This window comes from Ambystoma mexicanum, chromosome 14, assembly GCF_040938575.1.
Source record: "Ambystoma mexicanum isolate Mex_15411 chromosome 14, UKY_AmexF1_1, whole genome shotgun sequence".
NCBI classification, from domain to species: Eukaryota; Metazoa; Chordata; class Amphibia; order Caudata; family Ambystomatidae; genus Ambystoma; species Ambystoma mexicanum.
The window spans coordinates 247,280,229-247,304,753 of NC_090940.1; the positions used below are offsets into that span (position 1 = coordinate 247,280,229).

Sequence of the window (24,525 nt, forward strand, 5' to 3'; positions counted from 1 at the left end):
TTATTGGCTGTTCATATGACAATCATTGTAACCTTTGGTGGACTCTGTTCTAGATAACAATAACGGAAGTCCTGTATCGCAGTAACTGTGTGGATGTCTGAGTTATGTTTCTCCCCTTGGGAGAATGCAAAAGCAGTATGGCAGTGACAAGAAGTGTTAGAACGACATAGAGTGTGTGCTCTTGAATTGCTGCATATGGTTTTATCTGGAACCCTTTAATCAATCCACAGTTCATCTTTGTTTTATCATCGTCCCCAATGCAACAATTGTCAAATGATTTTCCCACATGGTTCTCTGCTGATGAACAGGGCAAGCTCCACTCTGCAAATTTGCCTGCAGGTTTTTTACGGACGCAATCCTGTAAGATTCTGTTTTTTCCTCTGGTGGGCTGAATAAGTTTTGGTTTCCCGTTATTCCTTCCATGTGTTTTGGATGAAGGATGCTAGCATGGTTCTACTAGCTCTTGTCACCAACAGAGTATATTACATGAGGCTGATGTTCTTTCAAAGCCTTTCTTTACATAAGCTTGCATCTCATTACATACTGTAGTTATAATACAGGATTAGCAGGTTGCTCAAGATCCTTATTGGATGTTCTCCAGTTAGGCATCAGCTTGGTTGTAGCAGGGAAACTAAAATAGTGAAAGAGACAGATGGTCATTTTGGTCTTACACGCTACTCGAGGTAAGAGATTAATCAATTGTTAGGTTTTATTCTTGAGCTCGAGTCAAACAGTTATGGGCCTGCAGGATGTACCGCTCCACTCTTGAAGCAGCACAGAGAGAAAAAAGAACACATCCCTCCTTAGAATTGGTTTTACAACAGCTTGTGGGGTACTTTTACCAGCCCAGAAGAACTTCTCCTACATCACCAAACTGCATTTTTAGCAGTTACCAAAAATAATGGCTGTGCTGGCTCTGTTGAAAACATATGGGGCGAGATGAAACAGAACACCCCGAGAATAGCTGCAGTTATTTTCCTCAGGTGCACCAAATAGAAAAATTCAAAAGCAGCCTGGTGCAGTGCTGCTATGCTGCCAGCTTAAAACTTCCAACTGAAGAAGGAAATGTTCTGCGTTTAAAATGACTGTGCACTGATGCTAATTCCATCTTTTCAACAGTAGACAGTTTGGTTGCTGATAAGCCACATTCATGCCATCTATTTTCAGGTGTACACCAGCAAAGGAGTGCATTCCTCACTGAAGGCATTGTGTGTCAAGCAAAATCTATGAACAGCAGAGAAATTTGTTTCAGGCCATATGACCCTCCTTTACTTTTGCAACAAATTAACCTGTGCAGAGGACTTCAAAAATAAAGCTGTTCTCTCTGGCTATGCGTCAATTACAAAAGAAAACTATTGCTAGCACCTTTCCCTGCCATGAAACTGATCTGATCTGTCCAGGCTGTTCTGAAAATGTGTGTTAAAGAAACTGCATCTGGTGAAATCCCCATGTAAAATCAACATGTGTAAATGTGTTTTTACAATAGCAGAGAAATAACACTGTGAAAGTTAAAATGTGAAATCAACCCAAATACTCACACAGAAATAGTATTTTAGGTGGGGATGGGGTTTGGTTTAAATGTATAAAATATTTTATTACAAAAAGACTGGCTTTTGTGAAAGAAAGAAAAGAAAAATAATAACTTTGAGACCAGAAGAACAGGTTTGGCAGGCACTGACTTCAAAGGTGCCCTGACTCCCATGGGAACAGAATTACCTTCCCCAAGTGGACCAGCGCCCTGGGCACATGAAAGGGGCCAAGGTGGCGAATTGAGCGACCCCGTCAGACGGTGCAGTATTGCTGCAGCATGAGACAATGGACTGCCCTGGCACAGAGGTGTGAAATCCTCTAACACCTCTCCTCGGCTTCAAACTGCCTAGGATCAAAAAGGAGTCATAGCAACGCCATGTGCAAGTTGATCAGGGAAGGACATTTGCCTGGGGGTTGGAAAGACTGTCCATATTTGTAAACACAGCCAACCCATTTGATTTCACAAACTGTTCATATCAAGACATTTATGTCAGTAATCTAAAGAAAAAGTAATGTGAAATCATAACCGTTTTAAATGTCATTTTTGCACCATTAAAATAAGACATTGTAGATTTTCTGACATGTGGTGGGTGCAAATGCCAGTAAAATGTCATTTCTGGGGAAAGCATACATGGTACAGTTTTGAAACGTAATGAAAATATGCCCAGAGATAATATGTATATAGGTATACAATTGTAGAATTTTAGGTGAAACGCTTTCCATGGAAATGGTGAAAGATTGCCAGAATGACTAAAGAGCATCACACTGACTTGGGATTTGGAACGGCATACTCCTTGTAAAATATGGAATCTGCCTATCTAATGTTTAGGAGGATAACAATTGTAAATATAGTGGTTTTGTGTCATAACTGATTTTGGTAAAAGTAACTGTGGCATAACAATGCACCTCATAAAAACACACACACTAAATCTGAGTCATTTCCTTCCGTCCAATTTTCTTACAGGGAGGCAGCAATAGTTACAGGCTGACCTACCTGATTTAGAGGTATGTCTAGCTTAGTCCTGCCCACATAGTAAAAATCCTCTGATGTCATCCGGTCTATATAAGGTGGAGACATACACACAGTCAGGACATTCAAAAATCCAAGATTCAAGAAAATCCGGCATTCATAAATCAACATCCGGAGATCCCGACATTTCACATTCACCCTGCAAGATTCCAGATTCCAGTTCCAGGTCAGGGGTAGCTGACAGCAGATCCAGGCAGAACCTGTTATCCAGGCTGAACCTCTAATCCAGAAATAAACCCTAAAAAAATCCTTGTAATTCAGGAAAAAAAGGCAAAAGGCTTTGGAAACCCAGCTGGCTGTCCAAACTATTCCATTCAAGTGCTTGTTGTAAGTATTTCCCTTCCACAGTAGCCACAAATTGCATCCCTAGCAAAATCCTTAAAATTGTCAGAATCCTCTGTGCATCCTGTCTTTAGGAACATCTGTGTTAATTTCCAAGTGTTAGCGCCATTCTTTCCAAATCATTTCAGTCCGCTATATAAGTCCTTAGTACTATTTGGAATTAATTAATTAATTCCCATATAACAAGGAACACAGCGTGAAGGGGTTAAAATTGCGAATTAACCTTTTTCACTGGCAGCGTTCCTCCTTGATAATCTAACCACTAAAAGATAGTGTCAGCAGAACTTGTCATTTTCCTTTTAAAACCGATTTTCCCTGTGTAACTGCTTTCATTATAAAATCTGATTACTGTTCCTATAAAGAATCCCATACTGTCAACCATCAAAAGTCACCCTTTCACATTCATATGTACCTTAGCATTAAAATCGCATTCCGATTTTTTCTGTTTAGCTCATTTTCCAAGCCATTTTACTAGTTTAAACCCGTGAAACGTAGCAATTGCAATGTTGTCGCGTGTGATTCTTGCTGCACTGTGTTTCCTTCCATAGTTGATTTTCTACACTGTATGCCCATTGTTTAGTACATTGCTTTTTAGCTTGCGATTTGTATTACTTCGTTAGTGCAGCCACGCACATTCTTGCCTTATTCATTCAACCGCACATGTAAAATCACCATTCAGTAATTAAGAGTGCCATTTTGCTCCTTTTTCAAGTATTTTTATCCGATGTTTGCCTCCCATTCAGGGGTGGTAGGTCGGATTTTCATGCAGATTGTTGCCTAGTATACCTGACTCCCTGCTACAAAATTTGGTTAACAGGGGTTTGAGTGGGTGTTAAAGGGGGAATGCTTAACTGTGTTGCCATTTAAAAGCACTTCTCAAAAGTAATCTTGCTTTCTTTCAATTGTGCATTGTATATCTGGGGAGCAGGTGTAAGTGGATCTAGGTCACCTTGACTAAGCCCCGCCTACCTGGTGCCTTCCTGCTTGACGCTCTTATTCACCACTTAGCAAGCCCCGCCCATCTGGGGCCTTCCTTCTTGGTGCTCTTTTCCCTAGTTAAGGAGTCCTCCAGCCTCTTTTCCTTTGCAGCTAGGGAGCAGGTGTAAGTGGGTCTAGGTCACCTGGACTAAGCCCCGCCCACCTGATACCTTCCTGCTTGTTGCTCTTTTTCACCACTTAGTAAGCCTTGCCCACCTGGTGCCTTCCTGCTTGCCGTTCTTTTCCATACTTAAGGAGCCCTCCAGCCTCTTTTCCTTTGCAGCTGGGGAGCAGGTGTAAGTGGATCTAGGTCACCTCACCTAAGCCCCGCCCACCTGGTGCCTTCCTGCTTGCCGCTCTTTTTCATCACTTAGCAAGCCTTGCCCACCTGGTTCCTTCCTGCTTGCTGCTCTTTTTCACCACCTAGCAAGCTCCGCCCACCTGGTGCCTTCCTGCTTGCCGCTCTTTTACCTTCTTAAGGAGCCCTCCAGCCTCTTTTCCTTTGCAGCTGGGGAGCAGGTGTAAGTGGATCTAGGTCCCCTGACCTAAGCCCCGCCCACCTGGTGCCTTCCTGCTTGTCACTCTTTTTCACCACTTAGCAAGCCCCACCCACCTGGTGCCTTCCTGCTTGCCACTCTTTTTCACCACTTAGCAAGCACCGCCCACCTGGTGCCTTCCTGCTTGCCGCTCTTTTACCTTCTTAAGGAGCCCTCCAGCCTCTTTTACTTTGCAGCCAGGGAGCAGGTGTAAGTGGATCTAGCTCACCTGGCCTAAGCCCCGCCACCTGGTGTCTTCCTGCTTGACGCTCTTTTTCACCACTTAGCAAGCCCCGCCCACCTGGTGCCTTCCTGCTTGCCACTCTTTTTCACCACTTAGCAAGCACCGCCCACCTGGTGCCTTCCTGCTTGCCACTCTTTTTCACCACTTAGCAAGCACCGCCCACCTGGTGCCTTCCTGCTTGCCGCTCTTTTACCTTCTTAAGGAGCCCTCCAGCCTCTTTTACTTTGCAGCCAGGGAGCAGGTGTAAGTGGATCTAGGTCCCCTGGCCTAAGCCCCGCCCACCTGGTGCCTTCCTGCTTGTCACTCTTTTTCACCACTTAGCAAGCCCCACCCACCTGGTGCCTTCCTGCTTGCCACTCTTTTTCACCACTTAGCAAGCACCGCCCACCTGGTGCCTTCCTGCTTGCCGCTCTTTTACCTTCTTAAGGAGCCCTCCAGCCTCTTTTACTTTGCAGCCAGGGAGCAGGTGTAAGTGGATCTAGCTCACCTGGCCTAAGCCCCGCCACCTGGTGTCTTCCTGCTTGACGCTCTTTTTCACCACTTAGCAAGCCCCGCCCACCTGGTGCCTTCCTGCTTGCTGCTCTTTTCCATACTTAAGGAGCCCTCTAGCCTCTTTTCCTTTGCAGCTGGGGAGCAGGCATAAGTGGATCTAGGTCACCTGGCCTAAGCCCCACCCACCTGGTACCTTCCTGATTGCCGTTCTTTTTCACCACTTAGCAAGCCCCGCCCACCTGGTGCCTTCCTGCTTGCCCCTTTTTTCACCACTTAGCAAGCCCTGCCCACCTGGTGGCTTCCGGTTTGCCGCCCTTTTCCCTACTTAAGGAGCCCTCCAGCTTCTTTTCCTTTGCAGCTGGGGAGCAGGTGTAAGTGGATCTAGGTTACCTGGCCTAAGCACCGCCCACCTTCTTAGCCCTGCCTCTTCCTTCCTGCCTTAACTCTTAGATCAAGGGCATTGTTCGCCGGGGCATCCAAAGTGAAGGGCAGTCAAAGAAAAGGGCAATTCCTGTTTGGACCTGTTCAGACCTGGAGGATCCAGGGTACGACCCCCTCCCCACCTGCTAAGACAGCAGGTAAGCATGCACCAACATGTGTTACACCCTCTGTCCCCACAGGCCATTCTCACCCTTTCTGGTCCCCCGTGTTGTTCCCTTGTGCCCCCCCACCACTGCACACAGCAGTCTGTACTGATACCTTCTGGTTTCACCATCACCGTCTTGTGGTCAATGCTGAATTTTACTTTTATGGACTTCATTGATTCATGGTGCGTCATCCTTTCTCATCTCTTATGTTGGACATCCTTTGCATCTTGTACTCATGGTGGCCCTGAATCATGCTGTTCCCACCTTCATCTTGTATCCTGGCTTGCAACATTATGTGTTACTTCTGACCTCTGCAATTGTATTCGCTCTTGCTTCACTCTTTTTAACTGCTTACTCTCTGTTCTCTCCTCCCTCTCCCTTTTCCTATCTCTCCCATCCTCCCCTTACTTTCTTCTATGCACTTACTCTATCAGAATTGTCCTTGGACCAAGTATGATAGCAACCTCGTCTGTCGCTCCCCTTCCCCTAATGTACCCCCTCCCTCCAGCACTATCTGAAAGTTTGTCAGGCCTAGTACTATAATTGCTTGTTTTGTTCCTCCCCTCCCTTTCTGCATCCCTCTCCCACACCTTTTGTTTTTCTCCGGCTCTACCAGAAATGTCGTCAGGCCTAGTATGTTAGTGGCCTGTCTGTTTCCATTCCCTTCCCACTCTCTCCCTCCCTTCCTTATCTATGTCTTAGCTCTTGCAATATCTGAAATGTCGTCAGGCCGAGCATGATAGTTAATTTCACATCCTTACTGTTCATGCCCTGTAAGAATGTCATTGTATTTTCCCTTGTTCCCTCCCTTGCCTTGAAGTGCTTTGAAACACATTGTGTATAGGCGCTATATAAATAAAATATCATATCATATCTTATACGAGAAGGTTAAACTAAGTGTATTCTATCATTTTACTGTGTAATTATCACCCCTTGGTGATTGCTGCCCTATATTGAGTGTGTTTTCTTCATGAATACAAATAAATAAATATTTAATTATTACACACCAGCCTGGTTCATGTTCCATTGCGACACAGGGTGCACATTAAGGGGGGGTGTGAGATGGGTTGGCTGCCTTCTCAAAGTTTAATCCATATTCATACATTTAAAAGGGTTTTATTGTGTGTCACATTCCTTACCAGTAGAAATAGTCCTGGTCTGGAGTATACGGTGCCTTTAAAATCCTTAACAAGCTGAAGAAGTCCCCAGCCAGCTGCATACTGGAGTGGAGTGTGAAACTATATTTTTGTCAAGAACCTTGCCTTTTTCAGATTTTAATAATAGTGGATCACTTGCCGATTTCCAGGAAGCATCAATTGTAGAGAGTTTTCCAATTTCAGAGAATTATTAAAGAAACTCTCCTGTCGTGGCATTTTGGCTTTGGCATTGCTTGTGGTGAACCTCTATAGCCCTCTAAGCCACAACCCACATCCTACAAAGGCATTTCAGTTTTAAGACCGAGAAGTAATTTTAAGGATCAGAGAGAGAAGCATATCATCGATTAAGACAATGGGCCTCATTACGACCCTTGCGGAAATGGAAAAATGATGGCGGAAATGCAATACCGCCATCGAACACCGCTCGTTGCGATCATGACCCGTCACCGTAAAGTACGATGCCATTAGCGACACCGCAGTGAACGGCAACGCTAACTGCACCAAGTACGCGCACGCGCGCCTTGCAAAACCGGAATCACCGCCATGGCGCAACGGTACGCGAATTCTGACCCTAGCGGACATGTACTGAACGCCATCAAGCACGTCGTAAAGTACCATTCCGCCATGGCGAGAAATACGGCAACGTGAACCAACCGTAAATGGCCCACTGAGTGCCTGTACTCCACTCCCTGGCCACATTGCACAACTCCTGGCAGGCGCAATGTACTCACACTATGCAACCAGTGAAATCCACAATTCACCCATGCATGCCAACGTAGAAAAGCATGCAGGGGCTCAAAGCGCCCCGTGAGTGGGCATCCATGTACGGCATGTCACCATAGCCGTACTGACGCAGCACAGGCATGTGAAGGTACAATACATCAAAATGAAAATCAAGAACACATGACACAAAACAACAGTAGTCCCCCATCGCTTGCCACCAGCGCAAGGCAACATCCAAAACAGCATCCTGAGGGGGATTGCACCAGCCCTGTACTCATGCCAGTAAACAAACCAACCATCAGCAGAAGCATGTACCACACAAGTTGGCAGAGTGACTGAGCAGCCAGGCTCATCCCAAGAGGGGCCGATGGGATCTGCAGGGCACAGATGGCATCAATACAGAAGCTATTCCAATGGACATGACCCCAGTCCCCCTCCAACAAACGCACGCAAACACAGTCACCTGTGACCAGCCACATTCTGAACAACCCATCATTCCACCAATCGACCTGGCTGACAGGCACCAGTCGGCCAAAAGCCAATCCCCCGCCCCTGAACAGCACATCATGTAAACAGACACAATGGCAGCCCCTATCCGTGACCATACTGTGCTACGTAGGCAAACGCGGCCAGTACTGTACCACACAACTCAACTCAGAAGGCGGAACACAATGCAGATCATCTCGCAATACATACCGCCACAAAGCGAAAATCGCCACATCACCTGCAAAGAACAACGCAACACGACAAATATCGGAATACAATTTAAATGCACATCCAAATGACAAAGGCCCCACAGCAATTTGCAAAATACCACCAAAACAACCATCATCACCGAGGGCTGCATCTGCAATAATTGACCGGCTTCCACTTGTGTGACGCCCTGTACCATCATGGCACACAGGGCCTACATCAACGTTCCAAAAGGCAACATGGAAGCGGCAAGAACCGCAGGTCCGTCCCATGAGGCAGGCACTAGTCGAGCTGAAAGGCCGAAATGTTGCACCTAGCCACCAGTACAGCGTAAGGGCATGTGGCCCATTGGCGATCGTCCCATAAGATCGAAATGGTGCTCCACTGATTCACCCGAAGCTGCATGAGTCGAGAGTAAAAACCATCTGGAGGAGTGGCGTAGAGATGGCATCTGCAATAGGGCAGGAGATACCTGTCACCCAAAAGAAACACAAATTAACCGATTGCATTACGGGACTCATGATGCATTACAATCTTCATTCAACACACCAAATCCACACCCATATGCATGCTAGCCCACTCCAAAGGAATATACACACCCCTAAATCAGTATCGAATCATAACGAAACCAATCGAGCTAAATACACCATTGGCAACGTCGGTTACTGTGCATGCGTCCGTCAAGATAGAACCCATGACATGGGATTAGTAACGTGCCTAGACACAAGTGTATGAAGGCGCGTCGAGACAGGGAGGATCCGACAAGGGCAGATAGACGTATGTCCCACTATGGCAGCCTTGCATCACATAACGCAGGGGAAGGGGAGTGAATCAAAAAACCCATGTACATGGCAGACCCTAAACGGAATCATCAGTCCATGCATCCATTCATCATTCCCTCATCCCGCAATGAAAACGCATGAATATTCACTCACATAATATGTGAAACTTCCATCGCGTCTGTGCGTAATGCAGTCCGCAAAAACCACTGTGCCCCTGGCCGGATCTGTAGTGTTGTGAAGCAAGATGGATTTGGGAACGTCCTGCCTTATCGTCCACTACGCTATTGCGCATCCCATTCAATTCATATCATTCATTGCCTGCTCGTTATGGGCCATGTCCCAAGGACATTCTACAATAGAACGTTACATTTCCAGCCAGACCTGTGGGCGTATCCTCGCCGCTACTTCAAAACCCAAAATGCTGGCCTTCGAATTCCTCACTTGCAACATTACGTCGAAAAGGCTTCTGTGAACGCTTGCATTCACAATTACATCAATGTAGTGCGGCTGTGTGTCATGATGCTAACTGGCTGCAATCACAAATGGGACGCCACGCCCGTCGGTGAAGTACGTTACTGTGCTGCATGAGGGTCGGCCATCGATCGAGCCCTACATACCACTGACTCTTCACAGGTATGTAAGCGGCTGCAATCATAGCATGTGTAACAATGGGAGCATACCATGAAGATCAGTCAAAGTACATCACACTGCCATCGGGATTAGATACATGATTCCAATCCCAAGATGCCATGCGGCCAAATGCAGCCTTACGTGCGGGACGTGCTCGGCCAGAAGGGATAGCATCTGCCACAGAATCATTCAATCAGCACAGGTGGAGGCCATACAGGCCGACAGCACATATATAGCAGACCCAAACCCCTCCCACAACCACTCCCACTCCAAAATGCTACCGGCAGGACTAGCGATGTTGGGCCTGGGGGACCAGATAGCACTGCAAGTGCTACAACTACAAGAAGACGACGAACAACAACAGGTACAACAACCGGGCGCACAGGGGAGACGGAGGAGAAGGAGGAGGAGGAGGGCAAGGCAGGGTCAGCAAGGCCCACAAGCACTGCCACTACCACCACGCAGGCGGCCCGCAATCCCACGCCTCCGAGCCGATCCGTTCAACCTCACTGCTGAGCAGATCCACACCCTCTACCGTTTGGACCGGGACACCATAATCGCCATTGTGGACATGACACATGCTGACCTCGTGAGCATGATAGATAGCCCAACCGCCATCCCACCCCTACTGAAGGTGGTGTCTGCACTCCACTTCCTGGCCACAGGCACCTACCAGCACACAGTGGGACAGTTGCATGGCATTTCACAGCCACTGTTCTCACGGACACTCTTCCAAGTGCACGATGCCCTCCTGAAGCACGCCGACGACCACATCACACTACCACGCACGTACCAGGAGATTACCAACGCAAAAGTGGGATTCCATGCACTTGGCGGCATCCCGGGTTGCATTGGTGCCATCGACTGCACCCATGTTGAATTGGTTGTCCCACATGCCATGGAGGTCCAGTACCGCAACCGGAAACAATTTCATTCAATCAATGTGCAAATGGTGTGTGACTCCAACAAGATATTTACGCATTGTTGTGCCAGATTTCCAGGATCTACCCATGATTCTATGGTCCTGAGGAACACAAGAATACCACGCTACATGGAGCGACACGCAGGGCACAGATCCTGGCTACTCGGTGAGTCTCATTCCATGCATGACATCGTGGCCCATTTGATGCGTCAATGACCTTGCAGGGGGGGGGGGGGCTACTTAGCACTATCATTCCACTGACACCCTTTATTCGTCTCATACAGGTGATGCCGGGTATCCACTGAAGAGATGGCTCCTTACACCAATCCGGAACCCACAGAACGAGCATGAGGAGGACTACAACCATGCCCACTCACGTACCCGTGTGGTCATTGAACAGGCATTCGGCCTACTGAAGGCTCGTTTCCGCAGCCTCAGCAGGTCTGGCGGGGCACTCATGTACAGCCATGAGAAGGTTTCTAAGATGGTCATGGCATGTGTCATGCTGCACAACATGTGCATACGTAGGAATGTGCCCATGCCCCCTGACGCTGTACTGCATGCACCTGAAGATGATGATGATGATGAGGGTGGGGATGTGGAGGCACCTCAAGGAGTCCATGAGGCACAGGATGCACGTGCAATCCGACAGAGCATCATAGATGCATGCTTCTAGCAACCACGCATGGTGCCTATTACACGGAAAGGGGACCTGTGGCACTGTGTGTGTGTAGTACAGGCACATTGTGGACTGTACGCCTATGAAGGCCTCGTACGCAAATATCAATGTCCACACATGTCATTGGATGATTATGAGATGCTGTATTGTTAATGTGATTTGATTTATACACCCTATGGACCCGCCACCCAGTGAAGCCCAACACACCCCCTCCACCCTACTACCTCACCCCCCAACACCAGTGTCCAAATATGCATGCTGTCCGTGGTTGGACGCTATTGCAAGCCCCCTCTACGGGTATCAGGGGCACCCCTGCCCGTGGAGCGCAGGTTCCTGCCAGATCTGCGTTGGGGGCTGCCCTGGACGGAACTTGCCACGGATGATGTCTCTGCCTGCTCGCGTCCATGCATGTCTCTGAGGGTTTGTGAGAGCTCCGAGAGCACACGGCGCACAGCAGCAAGTTCAGCACAAACGTCTTTGGACGTCGCATGCAGTTCCCCCCTCAGGCTCTCGGTGCTTTTCTCCATTTGTGCTCTCAGGCTCTCGGTGCTTTTCTCCATTTGTGCTCTCAGGCTCTCGGTGCTTTTCTCCATTTGTGCTCTCAGGCTCTCGGTGCTTCTCTCCATTTCTCCCCTGAGGCTCTCACTACTTTTCTCTATTTGTGCCCTGAGTGTCTCGGTGGATGTTTCCATGGCTGCCCTGGAACCCCCGCATTCATTTGCATGGTCCTTGAGTAGCGTGGACACTTCCTGCTGTTGCTCGATCAGCAGGTCGAGGGACTGTTGCCTCTGCTGGGCCATGGACATTTGCGGTGGTGTGACAGGGGGGCTGCTCAACACATGTTGCCTTGGCACAGGACTTGTGGGGGTTGGCCAGTCGTCGTCTTCAGGGTGCCCCTGCGTGGTTTCGTCATGGTGTAGGGGATGGAACATGCAGGGGGATTGGGAAAGGTCATGGATGGTACCTACGTCGCCAGCACTGTTTTCCGTGTCGGAGCATGCTGGCATGACAGCTGTGTCACCTATGGTGCTGCTACCACCAGAGGCAGTGCCATCAGATACGTTCTTTGGGGGGACCTGTGGTGCTGGGGTTGTGGACTTGCTGGCTGCTGGGGTGCCTGTTGCAGTCCCCTCCAGTGTGCTGCCACTTGATTCCTGCTGCTGCCGTGTCTTGATCCTTGCACCTGAGGTGGAGGCTCTTGGGACGTTGGTCCTGGCCCTCTTTGCAGGCGTGCTGGTAGGGGTGTCCTGCAGCTCGTCGTTGGTATCGGACCCTGTGGTGGAGTAAAGAGGGGCGAGCGTTAGTTATGGGTCTGTCGGATTTGGAATGGCAACGTATCAAATGCATTGGGGTGGTACATGAGGCTGATTTGGGACTGGGCCTTGGAGGTGGTCTCATTTTCGTGTGGATTGAGGATGCATTCATTTGGCTGCCTGCAGTTAGGGGGTGCATGCTGCACATGTAGGGGTTGTTTATGGCTTCTTGATTGATTTGTTTGTTCATTCTGACTTTTAGAGGGCGCTGTCAGGGCAAAGTATGTATTGCACTATGGGGTCACATGGTACTGCACATGTTCGTGGTTTGTGGATTTCGCATTGTTTCTCTTGGCCAACCTACCTGATTCTCCGGATGTCGGCACTCCTTTCTCCATCCCTCCGACTCCCTCTATGCTCTCCATTCCTATGGTGGAGGCGCAGATTTCCTCCCAGGGGGTCAACTTGATGGGCGACTCTGAACCCCCCCCAGTAGCTGTGGCGATGTTCCTGTTCGCAGAAAGTATGCTGCGTACGCGGATCCGCAGGTCGTCCCACCGCTTGCGACATTGCTGTGGCGTGCGGGGTGTTGTCCCCACCGCACTTACGCGCTGTGCCACCAGGGCCCATATGGCCTTCTTGTTGGCAAGGGCCGTCCTGGTCATTTGACTGGAGAAGACGACGGCGGCATTTTCCTGGAGGGTCTCGGTGAGCACGGTCAGTTCCTCTCGGGAGAAGTGTACCTGCCGCTTGCGGTCACACGCTTTCTTGGCTACCTTTCCCATATTTATTTTTTTAACTGGGGTTGCTAACGGGTTGGGATGTGTGTCAGGGTCGGATTTTTAATGGTTGTGTTGGGATTCGGATTTTATAGTTGTGCGGCGTGCTGTTTCCCGTTCCGGCCACATGCTTTTACTTCCGTTTCCGTATATTTACGGTGGCCGTAATTTGCGGTGCCCGCTCGTTACGGTGACCGCTCATTACGGTGACCGCTAAGATGGGTGGCGGTATTGCACCTGGTGCAGCGTACGGCGGCGGTAAGGGCCGTTTTGGGGTCATTTCCGCCATCGCAGCCTTTCGGATTCCGCCATGGCGTAATGCTCGTGCCCGATGGGTCGTGATTAGCCGCACTTTGCTCCTTCGTGCAATGGCGGAAACGCTATTTACGCTGTTGCGGTCCGGTCAGTCACTTTCCGCCAGGGTCGTAATGAGGGCCAATGAAGACTAGGAGTAGTGTTGGTGAGTAGACCGAACTGCCATCTGAGAAGTGGAAGAGGAGTGAGCGAGTGGCCAGTTTCAGTAGGAAACCATCACTGTTGGTGTTCCTCACACTGTAGTGGAAAAGAGGGATACTGCCCATTTACTGTAAACTATGTGCCTTTGTCTGGTTGGTTCAATGGTTGTCTGTTTACATGGAAAAGAGTCACTGCTTTAAGCCCTCAGGCACAATGTTGATGGTGTGACTGAGGGTTTTTCATGGATGTACTATAAGGTTGATGGCAAGAGGTGCAGGTTAGTGCCCCAACCCATTGGTCATTTCTAGGCAATATTGCCCTTTAGATCGCACACCCCATACAGGTACAGATCACTCCCATGATGCAAACTCTTTCCTGGCCGTGGGAAACTAACTCAACATAGTATAACAACATCTTAAATATATTGAACAACAACTGCTAAATTACATGAGGATTCTTTCATTTGTTTCGAATTGAGGCACCAAGCAAGCTGAAAGAAGTGGGCAAAACAATGAAAACTGGAATGTATTTTTATTTTCACATGTTTATGTTAAACATTCTAAATGATAATCTCTCTGTGGTACGTGGAAGGAAAATATGTGATTTTCACAAAGGGTAATGAAATACCCTCTCGGAATTAAGGGTTCCCCCCACGTCAGGAAGTATTTTTCAAATAATTCATAAACATCTTGCTTTTTATATATGATTTTGGAAGAAATTTGAAGAAAGCAATATTTGAATTTGATTATGTTGTCATCTGGGTCTCTAAGCATCAACTAGGTCACATCAGTAAAAATAATAAGGGGGAAATATTAACCATTTTCCTAAACAGTCAAACAAGGGGATATCCTCAGGAACCTCTATGAGGATTCCTAGTTTGCCAAAAGCACGGGGCTAACTGATGTTATTCTCAAACCGGGATCACTAGCCAAAACAAAAGCAGGACTTGGTGCTCCACTATATGCGCACAATTTCTCCACCATAGTTTTGTATTGATTGCTAGATAATTGCCCAGAGTAGACTTCCCAGATCTCCTGCAAGTGCATGTATTTATAACATGGGGAATTAGCGGACCAAATTAATAATACAGACATCAATTGGTCATTGAGTAAATAAGCAAATAAATCAAATCACACAAATTAGGTAGCATTCAGAAATAGATACATGAGCTGGTATGTATTATTAATGTATTTACTGTGTATGTTCATGTATCTATTTCTGAATGCTACCTAATTCGTGCGATTTGATCTGCTTATTTACTAAATTACCAATTGATGTCTATATTATTCATTTGGTTTGTAGTATATTTTGCACCAATTGACAGGCTTGATAAAGATGATGGGCCTCATTACGACCCGGGTGCTAATTGGTTAACGGCGCTGTAAAAGGCTGCAGCGCCGTTAACCTATTAGCGCCTAAATACGAGTTCCCTTTGCGGGACCCGACGTTAACGGCTGGTGTAGACCAGCCGTTAAAGTAGGGACCCGCAAAGGGACCTTGGTGCTAATTACGGTGCCGCAATTTGCGGCACCGTACTTAGCGCCTTCCACATTCCCATTGAGCCCTATGGGGCAAAAATGGGAATGGGGAAGGGCCATGGAGGAAGGGGGGATTACCGCCCCGCCAACCTTGTAATGGGGTGGTAAATCCCCCTTTCTCCATGGCGGAGTCGGTAATTTACCGGCATGTACCATGGTGCTAATAGCACCATGGCCTTCCGCCAGGGTCTTAATGAGGCCCAATGTGTTGAAACACATGTAGGCTGCACAAGACTGACATGGCTATCAGACTGTTCTAGAAAAGTCAGACTACAATAATAAAATCACTTTTTTGCATGGCGCATGTTACTAGTATTTACTTGTGTTAGTACATCTACCCCCACAGTTTGTACACTAACTTTGCACCACAGATTTGCACCACATGCTTTGGACTCACCTGTCCCATTCTATGGACTCACCTGTCCCATTCTATACACTAAATATATGAATGGGTTAAGGGTTAAAATTACTAATTAATAAGTTAGCTGTGAGTAATGCTTGACCCCATGCTACCTGCAATGCTGTCCAATGCTATGCCATGGTATGGTACGCTATGGTTCACTATTCAACCAATTTAAGCACACCACACTGCTATGTAATGTTAACCCACAGTCACCCTTTAATTGGTTAATATGAATACCCAACAATGCCTCAGATGAGTCTCAACCGCACACAGACTATGCAATATGTTATCATCATTCATCATTCATTCTATAGAAGACTGAATTGTGATTCCTGGCCTAATTGAAATTTGATTTGCACCACTTGTATCGCTTACAAACCCCTGGCTTGGGTCAAAAAGGAGCAACTGGAGACTCTTGGTAACTTGAATCCTCAACACAAAACATCATAAAATGCCTTAGAGGGCTCAGAGATGGCCTATTGGATTGGACGAGAGGTTACAACTCCAGATCTCTCAAGACAGAAGGAGGACCGGAGAGAGATATCCGTTGGTGGAGACATGGACCGCTTCCCCAGACCTTCTGGGATCCATTGCCAAGAGCAGGCTCTGTGACTGAGGAAGGACCGCCTGAGTCAATAGAACTTCCCGACGCTGCCTGTGAAGATCATTCAGATGGATATTGCGAGCTTTGGAGATCTCAACGAGAGGTCAAGGCGGTCAGAATGCTCAGCTACAATGCACCAGCAGACCAGTCTGAAGCCATCAGAAGGGGCTTTCATGTACCAGCTATTTCTTGTACAGAGTTATCCTTTAAACCAATGTGTTATGCTCAACAATGGTGGAATGTACTGTTGTTATGGAATGTGAAATTTCAAATGCTGTTGTATGTACCTACGGAAAAGGAAAACCCTTAGGGACAACTGGGTTTTGAAGGACCGGGGGGGGGAGTGTAAACCCCCACATTTCAGCATGGGCGTTTCATTGTTATATATTTATGGTGCAATTACGAGCATGTTATCAGACCTGTTTTTATGTCTGTGGGTATTTTTCCTTCCTAGATCCCAATGCTACTTGATATGGCCCGCCCACAGGGGGAATGGGAGCGTGGATGAGGTGATTAAAACAAAAATCCTGTCACCATCTCCCCACGTCTGGGGGACAGGTGGACAGGACCATGGATTTCATAAAGCGGCGTCAAGCCACGTCTGGGGGAGAGTGAGTCATCTTCAGAGACATTCCCAGGGTTGAGGAAAGCGAGCAGCGTGGTGAGTGAGGCAGCCCAGCGCGGGCTGGTAGTGCCTGTGTGTCCACGCATGTCGAGAGGGACTGGTGGTGGCGGACGGGTGGTGGACGCGAGTATGCCTTTACCCTCTCCGTGACTGGAGGTAGTAGTGGGATAGTTTATGGAGTGGGCCGCATAGTGCGGCAATGTGGAAGCCTAAAAAATATATTGTCTGGCCGTTTACAGCCGTGGCGGAACTGTCAGTTTCTTGTCACAGCGTTATGAAGAAATAAGCAGAGCCAGGAAGGGGCAAAAAGTAGCAAAATCCTAACATGTAGGGGGTGCCTCCATTGGCCTCACTACTTGCCACTGTCAGTGGGCAGAGAATTTAGCACGGAGCTGATTGTAAGAAAAAAAAACCAGTATCCGGGAACTCCGCTGGACCTTGCTATGCAGATCAAACTCCGCTGAGCTCCTAAACAGGGGGGTACACGCATAACGGTTGCTGAAGTGGGTATTTCGGTAGCGGCCCAAAACTTGCCCACACAACTGAGTGGCTCTGGTGAGGGATGTTTTCTCTCAGGACCTATGGGTACTGTGTAACTGGCGTCTGCGCGCTATGTGGGGCGAAAGGGGTAGCCTGCAGCTGCCTGGTAAATGCTAAAAACAATGAAAGAGATATTTATTTATTTATCAAATGTGAATAATCTTACTTGCAAAGGCTGCCCATCAGTTGAAAAAAATGTATTTATTCATCAAATGTGAATAATCTCGCTTGTAAGTGCTCTACCTGAGGTGAACCGATTATTTATTTATCAAATGTGAGCAACCTTGCTCGCCAATGCTCCACATGAGGTGAAGAAGTTATTTATTTTCAAATGTGAATAGTGTCACTTGTAAGTGCCCTACATGAGGTGAAAGGATTATTTAGTTATCAAATGTGAGCAACCTCGCTCGCCAGTGCTCCCCATTAGGTGAAAGATATTTATTTATCAAATGAGGATATTTTTGCTCGCCAGTGTTCGCCATCCATGTGAAACAGTTGGTTACTTAGCATATGTGAAGGATGGTGTGCAAAGGTGCTCCCAGTAAAGGGAAAACAGTTGTTTGTTATCAAATGTGAGGCATCAAGCTCATAAGTGCTCCCACTGAGGTATTCCATTTTTGGTTTACCCACTTGGAATGGTCTTGTAGACCCCCTGAAGTTAAAGAGTATTGTTACTATTGGAGGGAATGTAAGAAGGACGTCTGAATTCTTGTGTAGCCCGTGAGCTAGGGGACGATGTAGATTACATTTACTTGTACATACCTAGGAGCTGAACTGTTTTTTTCTAACACTATGATATAAATAAGGCGATTACTCCTACCAAATCCCATGAGGCTGCGACCGTTTATTATTTTGGTTGACCCATAGGACAGCTAGCCACCAGGGCTGGGCTGCCAATAGGGAAGGCCTAAACCATCCCCCGCTGGGTTCCCATTCGCACGTGTGCGGTAAGGTGTAGTTCTGTGGCTCCGGACTCCTACAGGTACTTGCTTCCCTCGCCCCCCATAGGGAGAACCACCTTACATGTATATTCAGAGTATCTCTAAAAATAAATGTTGTACCCCCACCTCTTCCTTCCTCCCTGTCAGTTCTAAGATTTCTGTAACCTGAGAGAGTAGCTAATAAGGCTGCATGATTGGTGGTATCAGTAAGCCATCTCTCAGTCAGGCAGACAATATCCAGAGAGTGAGTCACAGTTAGGTCAGCAACTTCAGTTGTATTCTATTGTATTGTATTTGTGTTTGTGATGCGCCGGCAGCCCGCGGGCATCAGGGCACAGAGAGACAGATTCATACTAGGCAGTCAGGGTGCGGAAAGGATAGCTAAAACGATGGAAAGTTATTTGAAGAGGTGGGTCTTCAGATTTTTTTTTTAATGTTTCACTAATGATTGAATGTTCAAAAGGTCTATGTTAAAATGATCCTTCTTTCGTCCCCCCCCCCCCGAATTACAGTGGGTATCATAGTACTGTCCCTCATTCTCATTGGATTTAAGAGCATTGGAGACTATCTAGTGTACTATCTGGGGTCAGAATACTATGTGCCTGACTGATTATAGGCAACTCTACAGCAGGAACCCACCTGGTTTCCAGACAATCTCCATCGTCTTGAGACAATGGAAACTTGCCAATAGCAGTCATACAGCTTTCATCACAGACACAATGAGGAGGACAGGCCTCGGCGGTTTTGAAATAAAGGCAGAGTTTCCTGTAAATAAATAGCATGCCATAATATCCATGAGGCATTGCGATATAGGTTATGGACTAAATACGGGAGGTGGTTTACCAAGATTGTTCCTGGCAGTTAGTTTAAATGGTATCTAAGGGGTGCATGTTCATGGTGAAGTCGCTGAAAATATAAGAGCATTCAGATCATCAAATAGGAGGAGTCTTACCGCACCAAACAAGGCAGACCCACTTCACAAACGACACAGACGGGCACACACCGTCTAATTACTCACATGCCGGTGCTCACGCACCTGGTAAGCAAACAAATCGGCACACAAACTACAGTGCTAACAGGAACTGTAGTTCTACATAACCTGACGTGACAGAGGGCAGCAATTAAGTTAAAAGTAATTTTAAAAAGCAGGATGTTTTAAAAATAAATGCAATGATACAATTTCAAATCCCAATTGCCAAAAAGGGTGTCAAATAAAATAATGATATCCCAATGATATTCTTAAATCCAAATAATTAAAACATGTGCAAAGTACGAACGTCTAGCATCATGTCAGTTTTAAAATAGCACAGAATAGAAGTGGGTGTCTAAACTTCCTTTTTATACCAGCACAGACCAGCTAGTTACTCACGCGCCGGTTTAACAAATAGGCACAACAAATACAGTGCTGGTGGGAATTGTAGTTTTACGTGGACTGAAATGATAGAGGGCAGCAAGTAAGTTAAAAGTAAATTAAAACTAGCAGGGTGTTCTAAAAATAAATGCAATGCTACAATTTCAAATCCCAATTGCAAAAAAGGATTAAACAAAAAAAAGAATGGTGCCTCAATGATATTCTTAAATACAAATTAGAACATGTGCAAAGTACAATGGACTATAATGATCGAACTATAATGGAGCATGTTGGCATGTATGTCATTGATGTCAGAAATGCCTATGGGACCGTGGTGGTTCTCACTGCAGTGCCTAGTGTTGTGTTAAGGGCTAAGGCAGCAACATTCTAGGGCAGCACACATTTGGAGCTGCTATTCACCCAAAGGATGATTTGTTGAGAAGTTACACCTGGGAAAACCTTTCTGTCACAGCACCCTGCCTTCCAGTAGCGCTAAGATTTGATTGCACGCTATTTTGTGTCAAGTGGTGTTATTTTAGACATGTTTGCTGCTTTTGACAGAGGCGCTGTGTTCTGATTGTCTGGAATCACCGCTCACCACACGGCGTGTTTACAAGCCCAGCTCCAGTTTGATTTAGAAGGTAGCATGTTTGTTTGCAAATTGAAGTTAATTTAACAGCATGCAGGAAATGAGCGAAACTATGGCAGACACGCCATTAACATAACCATTTCTCTGCCTTTATAGGGCACTGAGCAATTTAGCAATTGGGTCTTGATGTTTTTGCTCTACTTGTATACTTGCATATTTTCTGTCACAGCGTCTGATGCTTATTCATATATTCTCATTGCAAATGAGAGGCGCGGAACTGAGGGAGTGTTCGTCTCCAGGGGGCAAGGCAGGCTCTGTGTTGGCAGCCTGCTTGAGGGGCGCTGTGAAGAAGGAACATGGTGGCATTCAAAGAGGGACCAAGCTAAAAAGAGACGGGTGTGAGAGAGGAAGAGCGAAAGAGACAAATAGAAATACAGAAAGGAAAAGGACGCTTTTTCTGGCATTATGGCTGGGGATTTAAGGACTCCAGATTCCTGCTCTGTAACCAGAGCTGCTCCTGCCATATGCATCCGAGGATGCAGAGGCCTCATGCTATTGCCCAACCCCTTGCCATGCTGCATAATCTGGCCAACCCATGCCATATGCAACTAAGTCTTCAGAGACCTACTACAAGCCCATGCGAACTATTTGGAGGCGGGTGCTTCCACAACCAACCCAGGGCCTCCTCCAGCACTTCCTGCAGTTCACACCCCACCTTCAGGCAAATGGCAGCTCTGTCGGCACCTGATCAACTGTCAGGAGTCAACTTCAAAGCACATCTAAGACTCCAAGCAGCCCTGTCCAGACTGCCCTCGCCAAACTACAGTTAGATAAGCCTCCTAAGAACGTGATTCTTATTTTAAAGTGCAAACTTTACATTTGTACATGTTTTTGTAGATCCTTATATAGGTTTAGATATAACTGTAGTATATATATATATATATATATATATATATATATTATATATATATATATTTTGAAATGGATAGTTTGTTTTAAATAAGGGTCGGAAAGAGAAAGGGTCTCCAATTAAACCATCTGAGAATCTCATTAAACCTCCACAGGTGGAAGGGACAGTGAATGTAACAACAGCAATTAATGGAGAGGTGGAGAAAGGCAATGGATTAACGATGGTTGTGGGCAAAAATGGTAAGGGCACAGCTAAAGAAAAAAAGAAGAAGATTAATATTACCCAGACAGGCCCCAAACCTTCTAGAAAGTTCCAACAGACACTTCTGGAGGTATTTAGAATACAAAAGGAGGACTCACTGAATCATGTCCTCGGTTAATCCTGATGCAGATCCAACCCTAACAACTTCAATGAACGAAGCTGAAGAGCAAATCTCTATTATTACAGTGGGACATTTTCTATATTCCTCAGCTAGTTTGTTGGCTTCAAGCCCCAATAAAAAGTCTGAGGAGCAAAGGGAACGTAAGAGAATGGTAAGAAGCATCCGCAACAAAAAAAAAAAAATCAATGGAACAGACAGCAAGTGAAAGGTATGCTCTTGAAAACCAGCAACATGGGAATATCCCCATCGTCAAAAGGAGCAACCAACACAGCGTGCCAAAAATCGATTAACACGATTTGGAACTGGAATACTCTTGGGGAAGCCAGCTCGAAAGGACTCACTGGAAGTGATGACCACCGAATTAAGAATCCTTTTTTGAGGGGAGTCTCGGATGTGCCTAAAGATGGTTGGAGGCCTGCTGCCAGACTGCCTTTCTGAGACCCAGTACAGGGAAACAAGAAGCGAGATGATCGGTCCGAGCCATGCCAAAGACATGTAGACTGCCAAACATCCATGCCACTTGGGCATGCCCAGGGAATAGACCTTATAGAAAGGTCACATAAAGACAATAAGGGAGTCATGGTGGGAAAGTGTACGGTGGAAAATGTGTGGCCTCATGAAGTTTCAATCAGAGATCTAAATCGCACCAAGTTGATGTTAGAATATCTGTTTGAAGTTGGTGGGCCAGGTGTTAGAGTTAGATGAGATACCTAGCCTACACCTTATTTCATCCAGTGACATTGCCCTGGTTGATTTTGGCAATAGTATCCATGCTGATCAAGTGGTACTGACCATTCCATCACACCTGCTATACAATGCTCTGTTGGATGGAATAGGCAGCCTGAGACAATTGGGTTATGATCTTGCTCTGTATAAAGTGTGGGGCATGGCTGGTGAGGGTGGACAAAGAGCGAACATTCAAGAAGGAGGGCCTCTGGCATCATTTGGGGGCAACAATGCACCCCGGCTAAGACGCAGCATTAAGGAGGGAGAGAAAAGGCCGAAAGAATCTACAATTGTCACCAACCTGACAGAGGCCAATGGCGGTGGTAAGCACTCCCGCTGAAAAAATCAATCATGCAGTTGAGAGATCTAACGCAGCACCTTTAGACCCATGGAATCTTTCAGCTGCCTATCTTGGAATTGAAGAGGCCATAAGCACCTAATGAGTAATGATCTCCTCTGCCTAAGCTTATTTAGTCACCCTGTTGTTCTCCTTCAGGAGGTTTGGCTGACCTCAACCCCAGTAATGAATGAGGTACAGATGCGGCTATTGTCAGCCATTAAGGGTAAACAGGGCTGTCCATCGGTTGGCCTTATTATAACACCTCTCCCACCAGGTAGTACTGCTATGACACCTCCCCATATCTGGCGACATAGGTACGTGACACCACGGTAAGGCAATACGTGTATTAAAGCTCCCCCCACACCCAATCAGTAGAGGCATGACAACAAGCCTTACTGTGCAGCAGGGAGACACCACACAATACACAAACCCACATCAGACAGTTTAGGTATAACATCTCTCCTCAATAGAAGTAAGGGCATGGCATCTCCCGTCATAAGAAAACACAGCTTTGTGGCAGCTTTGTTAGGCAGTACAAGTACACATATGGCACCTCTCTTTATATGCAGTACAGGTGTGATGTCTCCACTCTTCAGGGAAAATATTTAAGACACATCCTTCTCCCCTAGGCATTCTAAATATGATAGCTATGGTCCAAAATGGATACCCAATGTGACAACACAGGTTTACTCACGTGTTACCATGTACTAGATTTGGCCACCTTAACAGCTGGAAATCCTCTTTCTATGATCATGTAGGGCAGTGACCCACCTTTGAGAATGGATGAGAACATTGACTGCAACCAATACTCCTCTACTGGCTTATGCCCTGTCTTGGGTGATGGGACATAAGCCAGTAGAGGAGTATTGGTTGCAGTCAATGTTCTCATCCATTCTCAAAGGTGGGTCACTTCCATTCCGGCAAATCCTATCTCCTATCAAGTAGGCAGCAGTTGCCATGCTGCGCTTGTGTATATCACACTCTACAGAGTTCCCGCCACTGCAGTGGATAGCACTAGTCACCAGCAACACCAGGCAACCAGACTACAGAACACACTTCAGGAGGACTGGTATGGTTGTGAACGCCATTTGTACACATTCCTGGTGTTTCATAACAATATTATAAGTGAGATGCTGTCATTGTCATACTATAAAGACGAATTTGGTGGAGAGCCTCTCGGTGTTCAGAAGGGGATTTGGAGATGTGCAGCCATCTTATCGGATTGCTGGCTATGTTTCGGATACCATGCATTCAAATATCTTTAAAAGAAGTCATTCAATGCAAAACATAGCCAGCCTTGAAAAGGAAGCTGTGATGATAATAGACTCCCTAGCAGTAGACACAGAAGGCATCACGCCACAGGATCGTGGTGTTCCAGCAGCACTCAATGAAAGAAATGCTTCCCTACATTCTTCTAAAGGTACTGCTATTCTTTGTTCAAAACACTGTTTTTCTTTCAGTGTGTGCCACTAGGAAATGGTGCAAAACCATGCCCTATGTGCAGCATTTTCCATTTAAGGCAGAATACATAAGACACCATAAGGCAGCTAGAAAATTCCTCTCATGAAGCAGTATAGATGTGCACCTCCCTCCACCGGGCATAGGTATAATGCTCAGCAGGCATGCATGTATGACTGCATTAGGCAATATTGGTGGCAATGACCGATACAGATACGGCACGATTGGACAGTATAGGTGTGTCCCTGCTATAAAGCATCGACTAAAAGAGAGATACCGCGGGAGAGAGAGGGGGGCGGGAGGCT

At 46.7% G+C, this 24,525-nt stretch overlaps 1 protein-coding gene across 7 annotated transcripts in view; it reads right to left on the reverse strand.

The window, feature by feature from the left end:
* The window catches only part of TMEM121 (transmembrane protein 121), a 1,343,088-nt gene that overhangs the window by 1,110,637 nt on the left and 207,926 nt on the right, over window positions 1-24,525 (reverse strand). The gene's annotated exons all lie outside the window — the stretch shown is intronic.